Raw genomic sequence first — 26,728 nt, 5'->3', positions numbered from 1 at the left:
GTGCTTTTTCGGGAATTGCTTTGTTGATGGTGCTGCAGGGGGCGGGGGGGGGGGGGGGTGTCAAGATGTGTGAGTCTTTTTCTAGGCCGTCACAGTGTAAAAGCGCTACAGTTAGTACATCAAACAGCAGCGAGCGAGGGGAAAGTCACTGGGAATCGTTCCCTCGTCAGGAATCCATTGTAGAACCTTTAAATGAATCGAGTTCTCCCCCCCGCTAATGAGCCTGATTTAGAGACTATACGGAAATTCCCCTAAAACTGGGCTCGTCATTACGGCCGGTCTGGCTCCGGAGCTGCGTCGGTGGATAACTTCCAAAAAAAGTGTTGGCCGATGGCATCACAGACTCCAGCTCTTGGCATTTCTCCGTGTGGCTTTGTGAGGGACTTTTTACAAGTTCACAAATGGGATCTGATGAATGTAGGAATGTGATATTTTGTTTTAACCTGATTTCCACTTTTAAAGGTCAAATATCGAATTAGAGTATATCATATTTTAAACGCTCGTTCGACTTGACATCCCGCTGTTAGCTTAATGCTTATTTAATTGGTCTAAAAACATGGGTAGTTAAGCTCTTGACTTAAGCGCCGACAGTGTGTGATGTAAAATATGAGTTTTAAATGTAGCTAAATGTGGGCTGAACGCGTTCCGAGTACAGAAAATATGGAGAAAAGTGATCTGCATTTTATTACAGCACAGTGAGAACGCACCGATCTTTCCACGCTTTAGTGCTACTTCCAAGAATGGCCCATGTGTGCACGACTACTAAGGCATAATTGGCATAGGCAGAGGCCCGCTCAAAAGAGTCTCTGATTGGGCCTTTTTATAGATGCAGCAGGAGAATGAAGCTCATCTCTCACATTGCCGATTGCTTGTGAGGGAAGGCAACAAGTATTGAATTAGTTTGCATGAGAGGAGGGAAATTGAAATATGGATTGGGGTCGCAAATGCCTGCCAGTGCTATTGGCTGTTTCGGATACGGAGGATGAAATGTATTTTTCTGTGCGTATGCGTGTGTGTGTCAGTGTGTGACTGATGCGGACCGCGTCGGCATCGAATGGTTTTCCAGCGATCCGATTTTCCAATAACAAGTTTAGAGCGGGAGTGACACAGATGAAGTGAATGTTTTTAAGAGGAAAAGTAATGTTAAAGACGAGCCAAGCCATCCTTCACTCTAATGCGCGGCCTCATCCTCTGCTTCTCCTACATCACCGCTTCTGTCTCGGAGCCAGACACGAGCCGGCTCTCTCTCGCCATCTGCCATTTAGATGTATTTAAATCATGCATGCACGCGTGCTCGGTTTGGACCTGCGATTTTGAACCGGTCAGGTCCCCGGCTGCTGAGCACAAGTTGTGACCCATGAAAGCCATCTGAATATGAAATTAATGACAACACACAGTTGGTTAAAAGTGTCACTGCCCAAAAGTCAGATCCAATTCTGCTGATATTAACTGGCATTTAAGCCTGGAAAATGGCGACTCACCGTAACGGTTTGATTGCCAGATCAAGCTTCGTCATGGCTGAAATATTGTCTGATTTGGCATTTGAGAAAGATGAATTTTTTAGGTACAAAGGCAGCGAGAATAATATATTATACCCAAAAGCCAAGTCTCAAATGCTCGTACAGAGTTGTTGAATGCAGATTTTATGTTTACAAATTTCATTTGTCACATTAAACTGTGATAGTGTGACATTTTCTTTGAATTTAGCAGACAATGTGTCCTCCTGGTTAGTGATGTGACATTAGATATAATGCTAATTATAACGGAGCTGAAACGATTAGTCGATTAAGTGACTAGTTGATTGCTTAGGTCATTTCAAAGCAACCATGCCAAACATTCACTGGTTCCAGCTTTTCACGCATCAATATTTGCTGGTTTTCTAAATCTTTTTGGAAAGTAAATTGAATGTATTACAATTTTTGACTTGTGAGGGACAATTTTCACTTTTTTCTGAAATGTCTTTGCTAATTGTTTAAGCAAGAGCATTGGCAGGTTTTTACAAATGGAAGTAATTGACTAGATGCATCTTTAGATAATAAAAACCGTAAAACTATATATGTAGCACCTTTCATTCCAAAAAATGCAGCTGTACTGTACTGTCTGCTGAAAGCAAATTATAAGAGCACGCAGACAATTTAAACAGTGAAACATTAGAAACACGCCGAAACAGAGTTGAAAGTGTGGTCTTCATCTTTGTAATATATGACAGATATTTGAAGATCTAAGGACATTAGTTGCCCTCATGATTCATAGAACCTATCTTGTAGAAGGACCGTGTCCCAAACCAATTGAAGTGAAGCCACTTGTAAGGGATTTGAATGCTCTAAAATTATGGAGTTCACAGGTAACAACCACCCCTTGGGAAAAGAGCTGCACGTCAATGCTACAGGGACTGGAAAAGAGAGGAGGGGAGAGTTAAGAATTGAGGCTGTGAAATCAATAGTTCATACTGTTCTGAAATTGAAGGAGTTTTTTTTTTTTTTTTGTCAGAAACTGCGTGTAGAAGGTGGAATATGAAATAGCTTTGGGTGGAGGCCCCCTGATGTAGGCAGCAGTATTGATTTCCAGAGACCCGGTCCACTTATTGTACCTCAGGTTTTGTCAGGATTCAGTGCCCTTTCTTTAAAGGACCAGAATGCACTCTGGTGGGGCAAAGTTTTTGGGCATCGCCTCGTCTCCTCCTCCTCCTCCTCCTCCTCCTCCTCCTCCCCGAGTGTCCGTCAGGTTTCAGTCACCAAAGTCACTGAGGAAAAAGTGGAGGAAATGGAGTCTTTCTGTCTCTCCAGTTTCCAGTGTCTCTCTGAGGACACAGCTGCAGGACGGGAGATTTCCCCTGTTGGCAGTTGCTGTTAAAAAGATTCGCTGGCATTACAACATAAAGAGAAAATAATCCTCTGTCTATGTGTGGTAGTAGAGGAATCAGTGTCTGCGTAAAAGACAGCCTGGCTTTTGTACGTCTGTATGTGTTGTGTTACAGAACAAGGACGGAGGGACGGGGGGGGGGTGGAGGGGGGGTTGCATGAATGTCTTTTCTGGCTGCAGCTCGCGTCGAGGTGTATTCACACTTATCCCCCACGGTGTAGCAGTTATTGTGAGCGGCCCAGACATTAGCGGAGAAATTGCAGCTGTTTTAAAGCTTTTTATTGCTGCAGGATTTGCCGGGTAAAATGGTCTGTAATTCCCATCCCAGCGCTCCCGCTGCGCTGTCCCTGCTGCTGACGCTGCTTTCACACTGCCCTAGTCTGGCTTCGTAAAGGAGAAGCGACAGGAGGCTATCAGCTGCCGGAACAATATAGGACCCCCCCCTCCTCCTCCTCCTTCCTCCACTCTTGAGATTGAAAAAAAAAAAGTTTGCTGGCAATGAAAAGGAGGCTTTTCTCTCTCTCCTCTCTCTCTCTCTCCGTCTCTCCTCTCTCTCTCTCTCTCTCTCTCTCTCTCTCTCTCTCTCTCTCTCTCTCTCTCTCTCCCCCTTTTTCTTCCTCTACAGGCACCATGTGTCCCGTCTCTTCTTCTTTCCCTCTCCCCTCATTTCTCGTCCTCTGTCCAAGTAAGGGAGTCTCATGCAATATGCTGTGTTTCCCCACTTGAGTGTTAATGAGGCAGATGAATATTCATGAGGAGCAGGCTGATATGGCTCTGTGGCGATTGTGCGAAAGGATGCTCGTGTGCACACAGGCGCCGTGGTGGCCACGTTTCTGAGGGATCTGTGGTGGGGAGACATCCCGAGGGGGGGGGGAGCTCATGGCTCCTCTGCTAATGATGCAGATGTGCGTCCCTGAGTTTTTTGTTGTGGTTGGTGATTGGAGAGATGACCCCTTTCCAAGGCCTCTCCTCGCTCCCCGGTGGCTGTTTGGCGGAGCTTAAGTTTAGCCTCCAGCTGCTGGTGGAGGACGGCCAGGGAACGCGAGGGTGAGAGAAGGAGCTACCTCTCAGTCTGCTGCCTAAAGTCCTCCTCCTCCTCCTCCTCCTCTTCCTCCTCCCTGTGGCTCTGGCTTGTGACAAACAGACGCCATGGGCCGCCTCTTTGGGGATCATCTCCATCCTTTTATGAGAAGTCTCCCTCTTTCTTGCCACCTCTCCATCCTTTCATTACCCGTGTCTCCTGCATTTTTCTTTTCTCGGGACATATTGTGCTGTGATGTCTGCAGCCTCCAGCGCTACTTTTTTTTTTTTTTTTAAAGGACATATGAGAAAGAACGCGGCCCATTTTAGCTGCAAAAAAAAGGCTGCATGACGCGCGCTCGTCATGTCTCATGCATTGCCATTTCCTCCTGTCCTTTCTCCCGCTCTCCCCACCACACATTTTGTCATTGTCAGCTTTGTTCTGCTCCTCAGATTCTCTTCCAACAGTCCCTGTAGTAATCTCTCACTTTCTCTCTCTCTTTCCTCTCTTTCCCCTTTTTTTTCTCGGCAGCCTTTTTTCATTTGCATTTCCTCACTTACTCCTCACCCCAGTCTTCCTCTTCTCTCCCTACAATTTTCAGCCCGGGGCTTTTCGCTACTCCTCTTATTTGCCATTACTCCCCCTCAGCCTCCCTCTTTCGCCCCCTGCTCCTCTGAAAGATATCCCACCCCTGCAGTCTGCCTCTGAAGAATCTTCTGCGGTTCTCTTAAACGTCTGTCAAATCTTATATTTTTTTCATGTGTGTGTTGGTGTGTTGATGTCTGCGGGCACACGGTGGAACTGTGTTTGTCCGTCCGTCTCATGCTGTTTGTACTCGGCAACCTTTAATTTGGGGAAAGGTGAGTGTGTCGAGGAGCTCAGACAGTCTGACTGGCTCCCCTTTTATGTCTACTCCTCGGTGACATAATAGAGGCCTTCCTGCCCCTCGGTCCTCTTGGCCTCTCTGTGTTCATGAAAACTGTGGCACCGCCACTTAATATTGTCAGTTTCGGTCTAGCGGGCGTCCATGCTGATTCTCATGCACACACGTCCTTCCTGCAGTTGGGGGGGGGGGGGGAGGATGGAGGCTGGCCAATTTATCAGCGCTCTGACTGTAAGGCTACAGGGAGCCCTCCGTCTTCATCAGTTCACTCAGCGGATAGGCACAACCCAGTCACCGCTGCTAGACTCACCTCATGTGTCTCCATTACACGTTAATAACAAAGCTGTGAGGGTGAGTAGAATTGGCGCTCCCAAGTTAAGAAACGGGGGTCCGCTCAAATCACAGGTGTAGCAGGTTAAAAATGTCTTTATTAACTCTAGACAATGACAAGGCCATTGTATTATAGTGGTCATTTCATTGTAAGCTAAAGAGAACATTAGCGACAGTTCAACTGCAATACAAGCGAACTGTTATGCTCTCGTTTTGATTATTGCACGTGCAAAGCAAATATACAGATATAAATACCTTCTGCGCAGGCTGCATTTATTCTAGTTTGCTGCTCTAAGTTTAAGTCAACACAGACGATCTGCTACCCTCTGGTTTTATTCTTTTTATTCTTCTTTAATGTCATAGTGATTTATTGTCGTTCAAACTGTAGACTATGTTTTATATAAAATGTCAGAAAATAGGGAGAAATGCCCATCTTCATTTCCTTAAGTTTTAAAACGTCGTGTTTTGTTTGACCAACAGTCCAAAACCCAAAGATCTTGAGTATTCACAGAAAACCAGCAACTCCTCACATTGGAGAAGCCTGAACGAGGTCATGTTTGCCTGATAAATGACTCAATCAATGAATCTGGCATCAAAATAGTTCTATTTTGACCAATGTTTAGCTTTATATCAGCGTTCAAAGGCCTCTTAGTGATGAAGACTTTATTTATCAAATCAAACATCGAGTTAGAGGATCTCAGAACTCAATATAAGCTAAATGAAGTTTGAATACAATCGCACGCATGCAAATTAAACGTTGGACTGGACAAGGATTTAGGCTACGTTAGTAGTTTGAACCTTGGCTGCTAGTCTTTGATGCTCCCTGCTGCTTCTGTCCCGTCTTGTATCGTCTCTCAGGGCCGTCCTGCAACAGCGAAGGCTGCCTGTCTTCTTGTCCGTCCTCCTCCTCCGTCTCTGTGGCGTCCCCGGCCCCGCTGCTGATCAAAGCCCCTTTCAGGGTGCTGTGAGGGTCCAGGGCCGATGGTGATTGGATGATACGTGTACGTCCCCTCTCGTGTGACGGGCCCCCGTCAGCTCACATTACGACCCGGCGCTGTGCCGACACCACCGCTGATGTTTTTTTTTTTTTTAATCTTTTCGTGTTATACCTTTTCTCACCAGCCGAATCAATTACCAGTGATTATGTTAGTGTCAAAGTCTTTAGCGCCAGTGCTGAGCCCCGCCGCCGCCACCACCAGAGGTCCAACAGAAGCCACACTACGCTGATCCCCAGTCTGCTGCTGCTGCTGCTGCTGCTGCTGCTGCTCAGGGACAGCTTTACAGACAGCTCTAAGTTCAACCTTCCTCCTCACCAGAGCTGTGACAATGCGAGGAGAGTTCATTATGCCTTGACAAAACTCCCCCATGTAAGGTTCTCCTCAGCAAGAAAGCTGCATGGCGATTAGCTCTATCATGTTCGATCGTGGATGTAGCTGTCAGAGCTGGCTTGGTGGTCTTGTTGTGTCCTTTGATTGAACACGGTGAGATTCAGGGAGCCACGCTGGTGTTAGAATCCCACCTCCACACTTTACCGTGCATCCCATCTCTTCCTCCCGTGGGCTCAGTACACACTTGGATGTGGATATGCTGGTGTCGCACAGCGTGCGAACGTGTTTTTGTCACACACGTTCGCACACTTTAAATATCACGACGCTGCAAGTTTAGCACATCACACATTCACATACAACTGTTGGAGTGCCTTTTCAAGTAAATAAACATTGTGCTCCATCACGTCCCCTCTCCATTTTTGTTTCAGGAATTTGGGTCCTGTTGGTTCCTGTGAATTAAAATACCTGGATTGGCTGAGCAAGTAGCAGCAATATCCTACGTATTAGTGAATTTAGGTACATGTTTGTACATATATGTACATCAAATAAAAGGGTCTGACAAACCTTCAGAGGAGTGCGCCTCCCTTCTCGGCCAAAGGTGAATACGGTTCTTTGAGTTTGAGGGATTTTTCAAGCTTAACATCAATTCAAATTTGGCAAGGGATTTGAAAGGATCCACATTCAATAAGCAGATTTGATAAAATGCTTCAGAGCTCCACAGTTAATCATCTATCGAGGAATACATCTTTGCTCGTTTCTCAAATGCAATTTGAAGAGGTCACCGTGGACTTTGGGGCGCTGGTGATGTGGATTCTCTTTTATCATCTTTTTTGACATTTGAACAGATCAAGACAATCAAAATAGATGAATTAATAAAATGTATTAAAATGGCCAATTAATTCCAAATCCAGCTGTTTACAGGAGATGAAAGCTACAGTGTGTAGCTCCTGTCTTTCCATTAGCAGAGCTCTCTGTGGGAATAAACCCCGGGTCAGGTTTGGAGTTGCCAGTTAGGATTAAAGATTTTAAATTCTGCCGCTGTGCTCCTCTGCTTGACGAGCCTCCGCTGTTGACAGGGGGTGGAAGTTTGTTTGAGACTTTTAATATCTAATGTGTCCGCTCGCTATCCAAAGATTGCGCCTTTGACTCGCTCTCGACCCTCCCTGCCTCTCCTCTCCTTCTTTATGTTATCCAGTGTTGAGTGGTGGTAAGGAGAGATAGTAATCTGCTCCAGCCTTGGCACTCCCTCGCACTCTGCTCTCATTGAAGAAGATTGATGGCCCTCTTTCTGGAAAGGCTGTTGTTTTGGATGGAGAGAGAGAGAGAGAGAGAGAGAGAGAGAAAAAGACGGAGGCAGAGAACTGGATTTAGAGTGAAAAGAAACGAGTGAGTGGGGGGGTGGGGGGTGGTGGAGGGAGGGTGGAGGGAGGCAGACGTTGGTGGGGGGGGGGGGGGGGGGCTGAATGATGGTTGGAAAAGATGGAGAAATGGAAAAGGAAATGTCACCGTGGATGAGCTCATTAAATCTAGTTTGTATTTCATTGAGTGAGGGTATGCATCCACCTGTGATTGCTTTCAGATTCACACACCACGTCTATTTTTTCTTCCTGATGAACATGCGGGTTGTGGAATTGGCTGCACTTCATTTGCATGTCAGCAGGATTATATTTAAATGTCAGTATTTCTCTCAGGAGCCACGGGACGTGTTTCTGATGGAGCGAATCGTCTACATGTGACTCCCGCTTCCGTTGCATTAGGATGCTGTGTGGCTGTTGCGCCCTTAAGATATCTGGTTGTTCACTATTAGCAGTCTAGTGCTGCCTTGCTCGGGGGGAATTAGTAGCCCTTCATCCCTCCTCGTGATGGGTCTGTTGCTCGGTGCCCGTGTGTGTGTGGGCGGCACCAGGGTTGATTGGCTGTGATGACAGTTATGCTCTTAATTGTGCCAGTTATTCTTCCTCTGTGGCTCTTTTTCACATGTAGTGAAGCACTTGATGTAGCCCCCCTGGCGTTTTTTGTTCCTTTCTACATATTGTTTTTTTAAAGTCTGTTCAGGTTTCAGGAGCCCTGGCGGCGCAAATCTTTCTTCTTCCACCTTTCTTTGCCCCTCTTTTGAGACAAGAATTGAGTCTTGACGGTTTATTTTTCTGGGGTACCCCCCATCTCCTCGTGTCCCTGTCTGCCCTCTGCTTCATGTGTCTTCTGTCCTTTCTTTTGGACTATTGTTTGCGCTGCTGTTCCGCTACTTTCTCTCTCTATCTTCCTCGCTCTACTTCATCAGCCTGTTGTACATTGTACACCGACCCATCTTTCATCCTGCCCCCCCCCCTCTGTGTCTTGTCGGCTCTTCATTTTTCCACCTTACATTTTTTTTTCCTGCTCCTGTATTTTTGTTTCCCACCTCCCTGTCTGGCAGCTCCATCCTGTTTTTCTTTTTTCTTCTTTTTCCCACATGGGCCGTGCTGTCTCCTGATGCTCAGACGCTGCTGGAGTCAACCAGTCAGGCCTTGGGGTGGCATGACGGGGGGGGGGGGGGGGGGATTGTCTATTGTCGTCTGTCCTCGTCTTAACTGACCATTTGAGACTGCCGGAGTCAAAGGAGGGCAAGCGACTCGGGACGGAGGAGACGAGAGAAGGGCGGGAAGGCAGATTCCCATCCTGCTTATCTGAGCTCTTGATGGGGTTGTTACAAGCTACAGGTCATACTTCATTTCCTGTGGTCACAACCCACTATCACACCTCTGACCAGTGTGTGTGTGTGTGTGTGTGTGTGTGTTGGACACAGAAAGTAAAAAACGTTTCAGGTAAAACAAAAACAGAAATGTGGAAGGAAGAAGATGTTAAAGTCGAGGACATTGTTGTTACGTTGCTGATCGTTCTATCGGGATAGTATTAATAAAAAGAAGTGATAGGTCAGAATATCATTCGTTCTGCAATAATTGTTTTTTTTTATCCTCTTGGGGGCAGCACAAACAAGCTGTGAACACAACTCTGACTTATTATCATCTTTTCTCCACCAACCTCTGAGGAAAACGTGACTCTTTGGCTTCTAAATGTCCCCCTTAGTCCACCTGATGGGAGCAGTTGGTTTTAGAGCTTCTTTGCTGAAAACAGCCGAAATTTACAGCCAGAAATGAGGTTCTGAGATATGGTTGCCTTCTTATATTTTTATATATTCTACTTATATTCTACTACGCAGTTATACATCAGCTCAATAATGAAAATGTCATTGTTAAGGTGACATCTTTATACTAATCGATTCATCACTTCCTTCATCATTGTCTTGCTGCTACAATTAGAGGCAGCATACGCTCAAACTACAGGTTGCCAAGTTTGAATGCATAAAACTTTGTGCCAAAGCTGTGCAGTTATCTGAAAGTATCAGTATTTCTCTTCAGCCATGGTATAATACTCTACAAACTGCATTATGTAAAGGGGAAACTGGACCATGAGGAAAAAAGGTTACTGAAATAACAGTGTCTCTTTGTCTGCTAAATGTCACAAATCAAAAGCAATAAAATAAGATGTATTGTACTGAATGGGGGTGTTTTTAAAGGCAGGATGGCCAGCATCCCATCTGCCTGTTGGAAATGTTTGATAAAACTACGTTGCTATGAATAAACGGGGCCTATTGATCCAGGTTGCATCTATTTTGTTAAGTTTGGAGTGAACGGCTGCTTTGTTGAGTCAGTGATCACGTATTCATTTCAGGGGAGCTATTGATCAGACAGTGCTGAGCCCACACACACACACACACACACACACACACACACACACACACTACACAGTCAGGTTTCCTTTTTTGGCATTTCTCTCAGGGCTCAACCTCTGTTTTATGCATCTGATTGACATTTCCTTGGTATGTACGTGTAAACATGTGGCTCTTAAGATATTTCATTCATTCACGGAGATCATCTCCTCTCTGTCTGAGGTAAAAGCCCGCAGGCAGTTTGGATACTGGTCGTGAATACAAAGAGCCTTCGTGTAAAAAGTAGCCTCTTCTTTGTTCAGTGAATCTGGGCCAACTGTAAGTGTTTCAGTTTGTCACAATTTATTTAACTTTTTTGGGGAACTCACTTTTTTTCTGTAGCTATTGCCGTCATTTCAAGTCATTCATGCCTGCTTTAAAATGCAGTTTGGTACTTTGTGAGCCTGGCATAGAATACATTTAACTCAAATGAGTATTAGTATCAATATTCCTGCTTAAAATGTCTTTAAATTACAGGCATCTCTATGTATTATTTACCACACGCTCGCAAAGAAGCACAAATCTACTGAGTGGAGACGGTAGCTACAATGTTGTTACATTGTTACAAAGGTTTTCTAAACAGGATTCATTTCCCTATTTTTTTCCTGAGTTTCCGAAGTAGAATCCCGACTTGAATGACCGTTCCATTGCACTTTTCCGTGTCGGAGCCCCCCCCACCCCCCCCCAAGTACACAATGGACTTTGAGGCTCTTAATGAGCCTGCCAGAGTCTACCTCTACGCCAGAGTTGAGTGCCACTGTGGGTCTGTTCTGTCAGATGGTTGTACTGTTATCGGGGCCTCTGTGGGCCTTTTTATACGTTACATTAACACGCTGCATTAAAATGCGTGTACATCTGAATTCAACCACCAAGATTTGTATCCACGTTTATGGGTCAGTGTAAATATTCCCCCAAGAAGTATTAAAGAAGCATTAAGCCTGCTTTTGAATCTTGTTGCTATAAGCGCCGTCCTTTGATTTGTGGAAATGAGATGGCTTTCCTTCACACCTGTGGCTTAGCTTCAGTTTGCTGTTTTGGAAACAGTCCAGATACAGTTTGTTTGGATTAGTGTTTTAATGCCGGGTGTAATTACATAAGGAGGGCTCCGGTTCCACTTTGTTTCCGCCTCGCTGTGTAAACCTCACTACCTCTTCATAAAACATGTCTTTGTAATATCTTGTCACACACACACACGCGCGCACACACACACGCACGCTCCAGCTCCAAAAAAACAAAACGTTCTGCATTCAAGTCTCCTACATAACAGATGTGCTCACAAACAGTCAACTTGACAAGGAGTCTCTTGCAAGAATATGATAAGGCACCGGCTCACGCCCACGCTCGCTCTCACAACAGTCTTGTTGATTCTTTCCGCTGTTTGCGTTTTGCAGCTTTTGCCAAGAAGCTCGGGCTGTGGACAGACGTGCAGTATACTGACACACCTACGGACAGACAGACCTGATGGACAGAGTCCAGCTGGCCAGTCATGGCAGCGGCAAGCGGAACAGATGTGTGAGGGACTTTGATGTAGGTGAGTACCAAATGGGATGAGGATCTAGGAGAGGGAAGAAAGGGAGGGGGGGGGGGTATTGGACTCTACCAATATGAGGAACTGCACTGTGTAGAGGGAGGTCTGCAATAAGGGGGGTGTGAGAAACACTTTCAGCCTATGATATATATATTTGTTGAATTTTAGTGGCAAACATGAGTGCTTTTAACTTCAAATTCAGTGTGTAGGTCAAATATATTTTAACCCAAGGCCTTGTTTAATTTGAGGTGTTTTGAGTCTTGAATTAGCTTGTTTCTATTGTACTTCTTAAATATTGGAGTCTCCCTTTTGTCATGTGCTCTGCAGCCCAGGCAATACAAACCAATGTTGTTACAGGTCTTCAGTTTGATTTACGTGTTCATTTGTTTGACATGCTGTGTTCTTTTAAATTCTGTGTGGCGTTCAAGTCTTCGGTCGCCTACTTTGCAGACATGTCATGGAAAATAATGATGTTGCTAAGTTGTAGTTCAGTAGTTTCTCTTCAGCAAACTGAGTTTTGTTTTTTGCTTTTTAAAACATGTCTTTCAAAACAATTTCCTTTTACCAAACGGTTGGTAAAAGGAAATTGATGACCCAGAATGAAAATAAGGTAGATGCTTTGAATAGGAAACACACAAACCTTCAACAAGAATGAAGGTGACAGATGATCTGAGGGATACCAGTGGAGGAATACCAAGCAGCAAGAGAACAGAGGAGGTAGCAGACACTTGATCATACAAATGGCAGCTGGGTAAGAAGTTTTCGGTAGTATTCAGCCGTCATTTGAAAGTGGAAATTGCACCCAGTTCTAATAAAAGACAAAAAAATAGAGAAAAGGAGGCATGGAGGATGTGCTACCATGAGAGGCCCCCCCCAAAAAAAATAAAAAAAGAACAATAAACTATATCCTACAGGGGAAATTATCTGGGCCTGTGTGTTTCATGCCTCCCCCGAAAAACGTTTCCATGCTAATTAGGTAATGTAAAACTAGCAAGAACAGCAAGAAAGCCGGAGAAAAGGCGAGATGAAAAGACTGAACAGCGCACTATTCAGTTAGAGGCCATAAGACACACATTTGTGTGTGTGCTGAGAGGAGAAAATACGAAGTGATGGTGAATTATTGATGTGACACACTGGCCTGCTGGTGCGAACAGGTTTGTCTGCAGTCGCGTTGTTCCATCAAACGTTCAGCAAAGTGAATCTTTCTTCTTGGTTTAAAAGGTGGAGAGAGGAGAGATTTCAAGAGTTCCACACTTGAGATATTTTCTCTACGTTGCCACATGTTTGGAGCGTGACTTACCTTCATTTATTCAAAGTGGAACGAGCGTTTCACTTGGCAGTGTCTTCTGACGTCAGCGTGGCTGCATGTCTCCATGAAAATTAAATCTGTGTGTGTGGGATTTTGTTGAGAAATGCTGGCATATATTTTAATCACCTCCTCTCTATATTATCATACATACAGAGCATTATGCAGAGTTGACATGAATATGTTTTTTTTTGCAGATGTACTGTATGTGAGTCACTGCCTGTGATATTGGATTTCCTGCTTGGGAATTCGTTTCTGTTCTCTCTGGAAACTCAAAATAGTTTCTAGACGTGTGTGTGTGTGTGTGTGTGTGTGTGTGCGTGTGCGTGTGCGTGTGCGTGTGCGTGTGCGCGCGCGCGCCTGTACACGCGAGTGAAAGGCAGTCAGTCCTTGCTGACCCTGCAGTTCCAGCCAATTTGCTGTGATCACAGTGACAAGTGTCTCCATATGGATACTTAGTAATTAGCTAAGAGGAGATGGAGAAAGCTTGGAGTTGGTGGGGGGCATTAGAGGAGCTGTCGGAGGGTCCCACTCATCTTAACCCCCCCCCCCCCCCCAAAAAAAAAATCTGTCAAGAGGCTTGTCTGGGGGCCAGTCCCCCTCCCTCACACTCGGCTGCTCCAGTTAATTGAAGCCTCTTCAGATCAGTCAGAGGAGCTGGATCTGCACGCCCGAGGGGACCGCGGCGCTCACCTGACCTGTCAGTCACTTCTACCAGCCGCCCGCCACACACAACCACATCGTCGCATTTCTCAGTGTGAAACCTCAAGAAGACGTAAAATGCCGCGTCGGGCTAGTAAATGTAGCAACTCACTTGCCCGATTGGGTAAGTGGTAAAAAAAGAATTGAACACACAGTTCTCTTGCGGAGCTAATGATGGAAGTGACTGAAGATTGAGCCTTCTTATATATTGTAATGTTGTTTTACAACCGTGCAGCACTTTGGTCAAATATTGCTGTTTTTAAATGTGCTCCATAAATAAACCATAACCATAACCACTTGAACTTGAGCCATTTTGACCTACTTCTCATCTCTGTGGAGAGTTGCAGGAGTTTAGTTGGGTGTTTTTAGAGAGGACTATGTATGGCACAGTTTGAGAGCAAGTCTGATAAAACATGATCAACTAAATGTTTGTTAACATCTAATAATTTGTCTCGGGCGAGTTTGTTTCTTGACCAGGCAAGATTAACAAATAAGAAATGTAAACCCTTGAGCTTTTCGTGTCTTTCATGTAGGCAGGCGAGTGCGGTGGCTTTTAAATCTGAACCTCAAATGAACTGCGAGGCAGTTTGTCTGGAGTTAGACCTTCATCTATAAGAAGTGACCCTGAAACGCAGTTTCATGGCCATAAGGAGACGGATGTTGACATCCAATAGCCGGTAGTTACTCATGCTTGAAAAGCCAAGCATAACAAAAAACAAAATGAGCCAAGGGCAAACTTGCACTCAAGATGCAGTAAAAATGCTTTTTCAAGACATTTTCCAAACTCTGCAAAGGAGCAGACAAGAGGAGTCTGAGCTCGGTGCAAACACAGAGCCAAGACTGAGCTACAGCGACACACACTGCAATTGGATAGGTTTGGACTAATTTGCCTGCCGCGTGGCTCTTGTTGATAGATTACTGCTGAATTGAAAATTATATGTGGTTATCATCAAAGCAGCCACTGCATGAATGCAACAAAGCGACTACGCCATAGACGCCATAGAACAAACGAGCAACGCTGTTACTCTTCTTGTGAGGACAGGAGCAGGCAAGCCGGCTCAGTGCCTTGCTCACTGACACGTCGGCTGACGGTTTGCCCCTAAAGGTGCTCCGGTTGCTGAGGGATTGTCCCCGTGTTGACCTGAAAGGGTAAACTTTTCTATTTGACATCCTGCAGGAACTCTGCAGAGGTTAATGCTTCCCCTCTTAAATACCGCGCTGCTGTGTTTCTGTTCTGCAACGCTGCGTTCCGCAACGCCGAACACTAGGGATGCCTGAAGTAGAACCACAGGGAATAGCCTAGATCTTTTATGAGACAACCCACACGGGAGTGAACGTCTGAAATGAGAAGTGGAAGCTTAAATATTGTTTGAAATGCCAGGCTTCTCCTCATTCCGTGTGCCGTCTCGTGCGAGCCGTGTGGCTGCAGCTCAGTCAGCTGACATTTAATGCTGCAGCCATTACGTACTACTGCTGCTGCTGCTGCTGCGTTAGTCCAGGCCCTGGTTGTTATACCGGCGTGAATGTGAACAGACAGATGTGACAGCTGGCCCGGCCATATGTGACAAGCCTTTTAGATCTTTTACGCCTTAATTATCCCTTCCCTCGGGACCAATATTGACATTTTGGGCCTTAACACTGCGACCTTACAAACTGCCAGCCTCCAGTTGGCATTATGTCTCTTGGCAGCCCGAGAAAGGTGCTTGATCAGTGCTCAGAGATGGGTGTTTTTGAATTCATCAGTGTTGTAAAAAAAATCATTGTGTGTTGTTAACTGATAAGTAGCTGTGTCAAAGGTTTCTTCCACTATTTCTTTCTTAATGAAGCTTTTGTGGGAGTTTTTCTTCATTTTCAGTGATGGTCTGAGGTTGGAAGGCGTCCTCTCCATTTATCTTTTATAGTGTGGGCGCTGGGAAGCCTCACTGTGATTCGGGGCGATACCAATAAACTTAACTTATAACTGGAAGTTTAATTATTTTAAACGCCGTAACGTAATTATCTAATCTTGGCTGCAATTTTTACACAGCTCCAATAATCCTGCTCCAGTATGCAAGCGTGCGTGCGTGTGTGTGTGTGTGTGTGTGTGTGTGTGTGTGTGTGTTTTAAACGATGACGTCATGGTTTCTTCATGTATTGCGTTGAATGAGCTGCTGCCACCTCAGCAGTTGACGTGTGTGTTCATCATATTATTGTATGAGCAGCGCTCACGGGATGAAAAGGCAACCTGGTCATTTTTCTCCATTAATCTTTGTTACCTGCGTCTCTGTGTGTCTCACCTGAGTCGTCCGCTCGTCTTCATTCCTCGTGTTATCCCGGGTTTTAATTTCAGTTGCCGCGGCAACCCGGCGGCCCCCTCCGCTTACCCCCCCCCCCCCCTCGTCTCCCTCTGAGCTCCTCGTTAAAGTGTGGCAGTAGCTGGTCAACGATTGTGTGTTATTTATACTTTTCCTCTTCGATGGGACCGCATTTTCATTTCATGTGTTTTCTTGCTTACTTGTTTGCTTTCTTCTTTTTCTTGTTTAGTTGCAGTCTGTCTTTGGGTGTCTTTTTGGGGTTTTTTTCTCATGACACTGCAGACTGCCACTGCTAGCTGTCAGTCGTGCAGCAAATTGTGGTCACTCGGGGACTCTAGGTGGGCCGTCTCTGCTTATCCAATGCCAGACTTGCTCGGTGCGCCTTGTCTGATGGTTTGCTTTTATGCAGATCAAGTTTAAATGGTGTTCAGACAAACTGTTGGTTCATCAGTAAAACTTTACACATTTGTCCCTCTAAGGGATGCAGACTTTTTCACAAAATACTGATAACTGGCTACAATTCCCATATATATTATTGTTATATTGCAATGCCATCATGTGCTTAGTCTCCACTTCTTAGACTTTAACTGTAATGTTATGTTGCAGATTTAGCCTTTTGCTAAAGCCCTGCTGTGCACGTTGTACTTTGTCCTACAGCAGCTGTGTCCCTGAAAGCCTCTCTGTGAGATGCAGACTTCCAGTGTTGCCTTAAGTGATAACACATTATTGTAAACAGGGAAATCTCCTCCTATTGTCCATTTAAATACACATGCCAGCTGTGTATTGAAAGTAATTAATTTATAAATGTGCAGTATTTTTCAATTTATGTTCATCCTAAAAACAAGAGGAAGTGTGTACTCATGCACTTCTAACCAACAAAGGAATCATCAATGCATCAAATTTAGCCAAATAACAGCTGTAAATGTAATATTGTTCACAATATTTTGTGGAAATCATTGCCTGACACTTCTACACGGTTGCCTAAATTCGGTTTGATTTACTAAAGAACCAATAACACATAGATGTGCCATTAAACTGGACAGTTTGATGTTTGTTTATTGCTCAGTAGGAATTTCTCACTCTTTTTTTCCTCTCCTTCCGTGTCTCCTATTGCTCATCCTTCCCACACTCAGGTCTGTTTTTCTCCCCGCCGCACTTATCTCTTAAAAACATGCTGTACTGTCGATATCGTGATGCCAACAAATGACCACACCTGGATGTATATAACTCTGGGTCTTCACATTCTTTAAATTGTAATACAGTGCAGCTCTCTAGGAGTAAATATTGACAAAAGGAAATGATTCTACACTGCAAAGCTTTATGGGTACAATCAAATGGATGTTGGCGACTCACAGTCAACAATGCGTCGAAATATTGGCATTTGGAAGTTCTTTGAATGAAAACGACTCGGTTGCTTCGGTAACTTCTTCAAGACGAGTCCATCTCGCTTATCCAAAGTTACAGGGACTGGAATCTGATTTGTTTTGACATCTGTCTCCCTTGTTTGCTTCACTTTCTCTGTCTCTGTCTGTCAGAATCTTCCTGCTTCTTCTTCTTTTTTTCTCATTGGTCATATTATTCTGTGGACGAATACATCAGAGTAAGAAAAGAAGCAGCTTCCTTCACCCTCTCATTTTTGCTTGATCCATTTTTTCTTCATTACTATCTCCTATTATCTTTATGTATTTATGATCAGATAAACGCTGTCTGGCTCCCTACTGTTGTGTGTGTGTGTGTGTTTTTTCCCACTTTGTCTTTCCTTCCGTCCATCACTGCCTGTTGTTGCCACCGTGTTGCAACCGTGCTGCCAGAGCCGAGAAAGTCTCTCCGGTGCGTTTTGATTGGTCGTTCAGAGATCGCAATATGCCTGCCTGACTCAAATGACTTCATTAGAGAGTGATAATCTCAGAGGGGGTCGCCACCAAAGGCAGCCTGATGCGCCCGATTTGTCAGTGCCATTTATACGAAAAGATGAAACGTGTTGAATCGTTAGCGTGAGTAAATTTAAAACGACAGAATAGGCCGAGTTTCAGGGCTGGAAGTTTGGTATAGTGGCAGGGGAGTGGCTTGGATTCTGAGCACAACTGTTTGGTCAGGCACCCAGATTCACTGCAGAGATTTGAAATGTCAGTGTGTGTGTGTGTGTGTGTGTGTTTGTGGTTGAGGTAGTCCAGCAGCTTTATCTGTGTGGCATTTCCTGCTTTCAGAGCCGACTACAGCACCATCTGATGACCCTCCAAAAGGCTCAGCCCTGCAGAGAATATTGAGGCAAACACATGTAACCTTAACATGAATTAGGAAAGCTCGGATTCGGAGGGTGACACACAGGGTTCTGTCACCTTTACTAACACCGGCAGTTTATTTTGAGGGCGTTATCTTAATAGTGTCGCAGGAGTCCAGATTTGAGTCCCTCCGTGCCGGCTTTTTTCTGTGAGCCACCGTGTGCAGGTAGTGAACTGATCTCAAATCAGACTGCTGGCTGATTTAATTCGGGTGATATGACACATTAACAGTTGTCTGGCATCAGCTTGTGGCTACAACTCTGCAGTCGTTTCCACTTCAGTGCTGCGAGGATAGAGGTTGGCATTTAGGTGCCAGCAGCCAAAACAGAGACGTTACGGCTGCAGCCACTCGACGCCCACCGCTATCTCCACTCGGGTTCTGCATGGAGTGTATATTGAAAATGTCACCTGAAAATCATATGTAAATATTGAAACTGTTGAGATTTTGGCATTTTTAACGCCGTATATCTTCCTAAAGAGAAAGTCACAAAAATCCACAACAGTGGTGTCATTGAAAGCACATTAACATGCTGTACGCCACACAAATGAGAAATACTTAATTAGCTAACAATGTGAGAAGCAGCAAGTCCGTGCATCTGAATTATTTGAAATAGCAGTGAAATTTAATCGGCATTGCTTGAGAATAAAATTCTATTTTTAAAAGTTTTCTTTTTCTTTTTAATTTTGCCATACTGGCAATTAGCTTCCTGTTAACACAGCCGTGGTTTGACACTTTTCAGATTGAGACGGCTCATTTACATCTCTCACTGTATAATGCATGTGCTCTTTAATGTATAGATAGCAATGTATGAAAGGTGAGGAGATCACTGTTTTAAAAGACTATCCATCTTTTTAGAATTAAATGGGGAGCATTTAAAATTCTCTCTGAATATAAATGAATGTATGTGTGTGTGTGTGTGTGTGTGTGTGTGTGTGTGTGTGTGTGTGTGTGTGTGTGTGTGTGTGTGTGTGTGTGTGTGTGTGTGTGTGTGTGTGTGTGTGTGTGTGTGTGTGTGTAAATGTGGTAATTGGGAGGCAGAGTGACGTTGGGGCACACAAAGGAGTAACCCTTGTCGTACCAAGTGCAACCGATGGATAGAAGTGAACTTATTAGCGCAGCTACCTTTCCTCTCCCTTCCTTTCACTGAAAAGAGCAACGGAGAGGCAATAAGACAGAGAGCAACGTGTGCACCTGTCTCCCTGTCTCCACATCTCCTCGACGCTCTGTGAGACTCTGCCTGGGTTTTCCTACGGTGTAAGTGAATATATGTGAATTCTGTCCTGAATGAGAATCTTCATAAAAACCCTCGCACTTGGCAAATGATGTGATAAATAATGAGATAGATGGATTCACTCATTAAATGAAATGTACAATACCTGTGGCAGTGAATCACGTTATTATGTCTTTGTTTCCATCTTTGGATGTTATGAAATACGGCCTCGCATCAGTAGACGGCAGAGGAGAACAGCATCTTGCCTTGCATTTCTGAAGTTTTTGAAGACTTCGCATCTTTTTGTTGTCAACCTGAGAGTACTCTGTCTCACCACTCGGTCTCTGAGAGGTGTTGGAAACGCACCTAATTGCATTTTACATTTTGAAGCATTTCCAACATCAGTTAAGATTTTTCTAGACTTTTGAGTTCTTGTATGTGGGAGATTTCTTTTACTTCTAATGGTTCACTTTAAAACCACACGTAGAAATATAAGTATATATATATATATATATGATTTGACAATGCTATGGTTGCCTTGGAAAGATCCTTATTTAAGGTTTCGGGAAGCACCAAAAGTGGTCTCAAGGTCTTTTTTGACCCATCCAGCCACCATAGTAATAACTCCAAAAGGCTGCTATCGGGCACTTGAACATTATCATAATGTTGTGTTGGTGTATTCGCTGAAACAAGTGAATTCTGTCATTTTTCTTGGGGAGGACAGTCTCAACAAAGGATGACCCAGGACCACCTCTTCGGATGACCCTTTACAGCGGCTCCCTGCTTCAGCGGTTCCTGCTGAATGGTCTCAAATAAGAGAGAGGGATTAGATGTGACATCTGGTAAGAAGCAGGAGTAGTGTCCCCTCAGGTGGAAGATGGGCTGTTTGTGTGGAAAAATGGCAGCCGCTCCACCTCACGGCATTATATTGCCCTTGATCCCCATATTTCAGCACAGTGATATGACAGCATGACAAGTTAAGTGAACAGTTGATCTTAACCGGCTCCTCTTCCGTCTGCGTGTGTCTGTGGATCCACTTTGATTTGAAGTACTTCATCTTAATAGGACCACCAACAGTCGTTGATATTTGGTTTATTGATGGTGTCTTGTAAAAAGGATACTAAACCTGGCACACCTGGTTGTCAATCAAGACAACTATATTTGAGGATACTTTTAAGAAATTCTTTTTTTATGTCTTTTCTCCTCCAAAAAAACAAAGAATTGAAATGGAGATCCACACCAAGTTTGCCCGCCCCACTCGTCTTTGTCTCCTGTGTGCCTCGTCTCCTCCACTCTGTTTAAGATGACATCTCACAAATTCAGTGACTTGTACTGCTGCCGGCACAGTTCATCATTATAATTGTTGGAAAGAAGAGAGGCGATGGTGAGGAGAAAAGGGAGTAAAGCCTCTCTGTGTGTGAAACCTCTGCCTTACTTACTCCTCCACTACTCTCGACATATGAAACACTCAATAGTTTACTCTGTTGTGAGATTTCAGACGCTAATCGTGCTTCATTTCGTGTCTCCATTGCCGTCTTAGGAGCAGCAGCGGATCATTGAGTTCTACATTTTTGTGTTCTATCGAGGGATTTTTTTTTTTTTTATGACTTTATAGTACATAAACGTTAAACATATAATTCAGGCTGTCAAATGAAATGGCTCAATGTAAGTATACCACACTTTGTATCAAATAGGGAGCGATTCTGGACGAAGCACTGTAGTGAGGGGAAGGGGGAGCGTGAAGGGAAGATTAAATTGTCCCTCGCTGGAACGCCTTTATATGGATCTGGGAATAGAATGAAAGCAGTTTTACCTAAGGTGACATTTCTGTGCTAAAGAAAGCTGACATGATTTGAAACCATAATTAAAATGGAAACAACTCAAGGAGGAGGGGGGCAACCAAAGCCTGACATGGCCTTAACCTTTAGATTTCAAATTCTAATCATGTCACGACTGAACATTGAATCGATTTTTGCACAATGTTGTATTTCTGTGTGAAATGTCATCTCAACTGTAGGATTTCTTAATAAATCAGAAGAAAATCAGGGTGGATTCAGAGTGCATTGAAGTTAATTCTGTGTTAAGAACACTTTTTGCATATAGTTTCTCCGAGATAAGTGATGGCTAAGTACATTTTTGTGTTACATCAAGTGTTTTCATTAATAACCCAGCAGTCAGGTTCACTTATTTTCTATTCTTATAGATCAAATAACTCGTTTTGCGTCACGCTTTGGTCTATAAAAGCTGAAACCTGTTGGCCTATAAAGGCATTGACTGAGTGCACACATGATGTCCAACACACTCTGTGATAAGAGAAGGATCAGAGGAGATTAGACAGGCGGAGGGGATAAAGATAGAGCTAAAGACAGGCTTTGTTTTTTGCCCCCTTATGAGCCAGGGCTCCTGCTAATTACCAAGCTCTCTGGTCCTTGCTAAATGTGTTTGAAATCCACTGGATGCAGATAATTGAGCTGGAAATGTGTTACATGACAAAGTCACGCTGAAGGACAACCACTAAAAAAGCCCCCCCCCCCCCCCCCCCCCCCCCCTGTTTTCTCTGTCAGACACACTTTTGAAATAAAACGCTCCCAAATCATTCATTCCGCAGCGTTCGTCTTTGTTGTTTGTTGAGATTGAAGCTTAGGGGATGTTTGAGCCACCTATTGTGATAAGCTATAGTCAAAACAGAGACGGGCCACTGGCGGGTGTGTCAGACAGGACTGTGTTTCCCCGTTGCTGAAATAATTGCTTTTAGCCTTCGGTTTAAGAATAGATCCTTCACACATCATCATTGCAAAGTAGAAAAATGGTTTATAGCCACAGGCTGGATGTGTCTGTCCATGCATCTCAAGTTGTCTCTCAGCTAAGCAGTCGCTCATACTTGTAGCCTAAATCTCCAATTGATTTCAGCGCTTCATATGCATATTGATTTTACTGACTCGGATGCATTGATCCCAGGCAGAGACGCCTCTCCCCTGAGAATGTTTGAGTAAAGCGAAAACAAGGTGAAGAGAGGCTCCTTGTCCTATTATTATTTGCATTTTAATTATAAGTTGCATCATTGCATCATTGCGGTAACAACACCGCTCCCTCTCCCTCCATCCTCTCCTCCCTTTCTCTCCGAGCTCGCGGAGACGAGAACAGGCGGGCTAATGCGTATATAAGAGCACATCCAGTATCGTCGTGTGGATGAAGGTGAAAGGAGCTTTATCTCAGTGGGTGCACGCAAACGTCGCACATGTGTTGTTCTCTCTTGCTGCTTAGTTCAGAGAAAAGAAGACACATATTGTCAAAAGAAAAACGTTTTTTACTGTGATGGTCAGGCACACTGTGCTGCGTTTGAGTGGGCGCCTGCGTTGGAGAAGAATACACAGAGTGAGAGCGAGTTGTGGATTTGCTGTAGCCAGTATCATTTTGTCATTTAGAAAGCACTTTTCTATTGTTATCTTGGCTACATAGGCCCACTGTGGTTTGATGTGTGCCTCAGAGTATATATATCTTTTTTTTTTTTTCTCACATTTTAACAGTGGCTCTCTATGCTGTATGTGTGTGTCTGTCTGTGCTTATGTAAAAGTCTTTTAGAGGGCTAGTTGATCACATTGGAGGGGTGTGTAAGGACCAATCACAAGAGCCTCGACTGAAAGGCTTTACATGTGGGACTTAAAGCTCCAGTCTGGATTTTCACCGCATGGCATGATGTTTACACACTCATGTGCACGTACAGCCTTATCTAAGGGTTGTGTGTGTAAACCTCAGGCAAAAAATGACACCACAAAGTACAGCAGCTGTGTGCAGCGTTTTTAGAGGATTGTGTCCGTCAAATGAGCCCTTCAATCTCGCTCGCAGGCCGGTCTCATATATTGAATTTTTTATATCGAATGGTTCAGGCTGAGTGTGCAAAATATGAGGAGAAGAGTGTGCAGATTGGATTTCGTGTTAAATGTGATGAGACGCAAAGTCATTGCGGTAAAGGTATTTGTGTATGCAATTAGTACACGAGACCTTGTATTTACTTATCAGACATTCATTCACATATTGCAGCTAAGTGGCGAAATACGTACGCTTTACAAGTGTTCAGGATAGCTTGTAAAGATGGATTTAAACGTGCCGGTGGGTATTATGCTGGAGCTGCTCTTTTGCTTGTGTTTTCTGGAGCTTAATACTGAAACACAGCAACGGAGCGAAGCAGAGGTTTGGGGAAAATCACAATCAGAGGGGATGGAGATGGAGAGTGAGAAGAAAGGATGATGGCGAAATGCTCTCCTCTGTGTCTTTTTCAACTCTTGAATTACCTCGGGCTGGGACAGCTTCTAGCCTCTGTAGGCCATCGATTATATCAAAGGATGAATGATGATGTAGTGTGAGAGCTGAGACTTGTTTCTCTCATGTCACCAAGGTTTGACGATTGCACCGTTCCCTGTGTGGCACGCATGTTTGAATAAGCAAAAAGGTAGAGAGATGTTTGCCCCTGTGTGGGAAAGAAATGTAGTCCGATTCCTCAATGCAATGACTGCTTCTCTCTAAAGGTGACACCATAATTCAGTTAATGAGTATTACCACGGTGGTGATAGGTATACTTAATGCTGTGAAGTGCAGCTAGGATATTAACACTAATGATTTGGGCTCAGCTGTCTCACTTTCTTGATGCGAGACGCCTTATGGCAATTTTTACGTTATCTTAGCTGCGCAAACACATTCATTTCTGAATTTTGCATGTTCAAAGGTAAGAAATGTGATCAAAAAGTGGGACTAAAGCAATACGGAAGACGTGTGGTGCAGGCATGGTTGCCTGGTTTTATAGCAATCATCACTGGGTTTAAGAGAAGCAGAGAAAACGGGGGTTTAGTTGATGGTTTAAAAAGGGAGAGAGAGAGAGAAAGAGAGAAGAGACCATCAGTGATATGGAGAGGGATGGTGATGTTGTTTCACTGGGGGTTGCCACACGGTGGGGGGGGGCCTCTGTCTCTGGCAGCGCCTCTTAATCCATCACACCTCCTGCGGCCCCCGGATCCGACACACTCCAGTGTCTCCCTCCCGACCCGCCGCAGAGTTCACGCTCGGCCCGGTCATGCGTGTGGGCCCACTGTTCCCCGCGTTCTCTTATCCCTGTTTTTCCCTCCTCTGAGTGAGTGTCAGGGCTTCCAGCAGTGCCTCGGGCTAGATGGACGGACGCTGTTTCACAGCAGACATGTTTTCAGACATGCTCCACGTCCAGCCTTGTTCTCTCACACGTGTATTTCTTTCGCCCCACACCTGAGAGGAACGTCTCTTTTTCCCGATGCATATTTTGCTGGCTAGTCTCACCTGCCGCAGCTCCTCATATAGTCTGGTTTTCTTGCCACTGATATCAGAGACACCACGGCGCTGCTCTCTTCTCTCATGTCTGCTGCCAGAACTCCTGAATCCCTCATAACTGAGAGTTGGAATCGCTTCCGTCACATGGTCCCTGTGTGTGTGTGTGTGTGTGTGTGTGTGTGTGTGTGTGTGTGTGTGTGTGTGTGTGTGTGTGTGTGTGTGTGTGTGTGTGTGTGTGTGTGTGTGTGTGTGTGTGTGTGCTTATTTGCCTCCAGCCGTGTATGATTCTTTTTTTTTTTTAGAAATGGGAGTCAGCTAACTTTACTTGATCAGTCTTGCTGATCCCCCGGATGCGTCTGCACACGTTCCCTGTAAGCTTCTTTTGGAACTTTTAATGCTATCTGACCTTTTTATAACAAACAGGCTTCATTAACCCGCTGTCAGGTGTCTCACATGAGCTGGAGGAAAGAGGGTAGTTTTAGTGTGGCACAGGGTTGACTCTAAGCAGTTGGAAAAGTGAGCTAGCATGTGGGCGTTTTGATTTCCGTTCAGAAATGCGTCACGCATACGCTCAAAGCTGCAACACTCTGTCACTTCGCCTTTAGCTTTTTGGCATGTTTTTCAGTCTTTGTAGTCTGTCCCTCTAAACCCTGCAACCCGTCTCTGTACCTTGCTGTTTCGCTCGCTGCCTATTGTCGCACAAGGTGACCCTCTAAACACTCCAGGACCCCCCGCTGCGACCCCTTCCTTTTCTCCGGCAGCCAAATCGCACAGCTCCACCCCCCTGTCCACCTGGTGGCGGTGCCTCTGCACAGTGCCACCCGTCGTCTTCTCCTCCCAGCAGGAAGCAGGTCCCTGAGGGAGAGGCTAATGGGAAGTTCCCTGTATTTGTGTCTTTTTCAATTTGCAAGTTAAAGGGAATTTAGAATGGCGACATGTTATTTGTGTAAGTGCTTGCATGTCGAGTGTAGTTTTTTTTTCTTCCATCATTTTATTTTCTCTTTTTGAGAGTGTCAGCGGTAGCTGTAATGAAGTCCAGAAGGCTTTCCATCTCTCTGTTCTGTCACTCTTCACCTCCTATTTCACAGCAGGCCTGGTCGCCTGAAGTCCCTGCCATATGGTCATACTGAGGGATTTTGGGGATAAACATAACTATTTCATACAAATCCATTGATAAAACGGCGGGGCTTATCATCGTCGTTACCAGCATCCAGTGGTGGAAAGTAGCTCAGTACATTTACTCAAGTACTAGACTTGAGTACACATTTAAAGTATTTTTACTTTACTTAAGTATCTCCATGTTCTGCTACCTTATACTTCTACTCCGCTACATCTGATCATTTATTTTATTCAGGTTAATAAAGCAAAATATATTCAACAAATACACGATGATGTGTAATTATAGGTTCAGATAAGACGTAATGGATCCCCAGGGGAAATTCACAAGCTACCCAGCAGAAGCTAATAGGAGGAACTGTAGCTTTGTGTTGATAGTGTCGGTCTCTGTAGACAACAGTGGTAGTGTGTCATAGCACATAGTCCTTTTTAGAAAAACTTCAACTTTGACTGAAGCATTGTCTGACAGTTTGCTCCGCTCAGTCCTGTTTCTCCTGTGCCTCCCTTCATTCCAACGTTCCTCATAGTGAATTTAAATATAATCATTAAGCTAAGTGCTGGTAATTTGTTTTCACTAAAGATACTAAAGATAGAATTAATGATGACAATCTGACTATATTGAAAGCACAGACAGACCTCCAGGTTGGTGTGGATGTGCAGACGACATGTCATTCAGATTGTCGCGAGCACAGATGGAGAAACAAATGAACACAAATGTGTCCTCGAGTGTAAATATGCATTGTAAGCTGTTCACATTATCAGATTTGCAGATGGAGGTAGCATATGTGCAGAAATATATGCTCTCACCATGTTTAATTTACA

At 44.5% G+C, this 26,728-nt stretch overlaps 1 protein-coding gene across 1 annotated transcript in view; it reads left to right on the top strand.

Moving 5' to 3' along the window:
- Nucleotides 1-11,639: 11,639 nt before the first annotated feature.
- spop (speckle type BTB/POZ protein) overlaps nt 11,640-26,728 on the top strand; it is a gene marked incomplete at its 3' end in the record, with an annotated part of 59,078 nt that continues 43,989 nt past the window's right edge. The window contains exon 1 of the mRNA XM_079177088.1: nt 11,640-11,703. The remainder of the gene's footprint in view (nt 11,704-26,728) is intronic.

Source organism: Pholis gunnellus (assembly GCF_910591455.1).
Source record: "Pholis gunnellus genome assembly, chromosome: 17".
Lineage (NCBI taxonomy): Eukaryota > Metazoa > Chordata > Actinopteri > Perciformes > Pholidae > Pholis > Pholis gunnellus.
The sequence above is the reverse complement of the archived record's forward strand: the minus strand, read 5'-3'. Positions and strand labels throughout refer to the sequence as shown.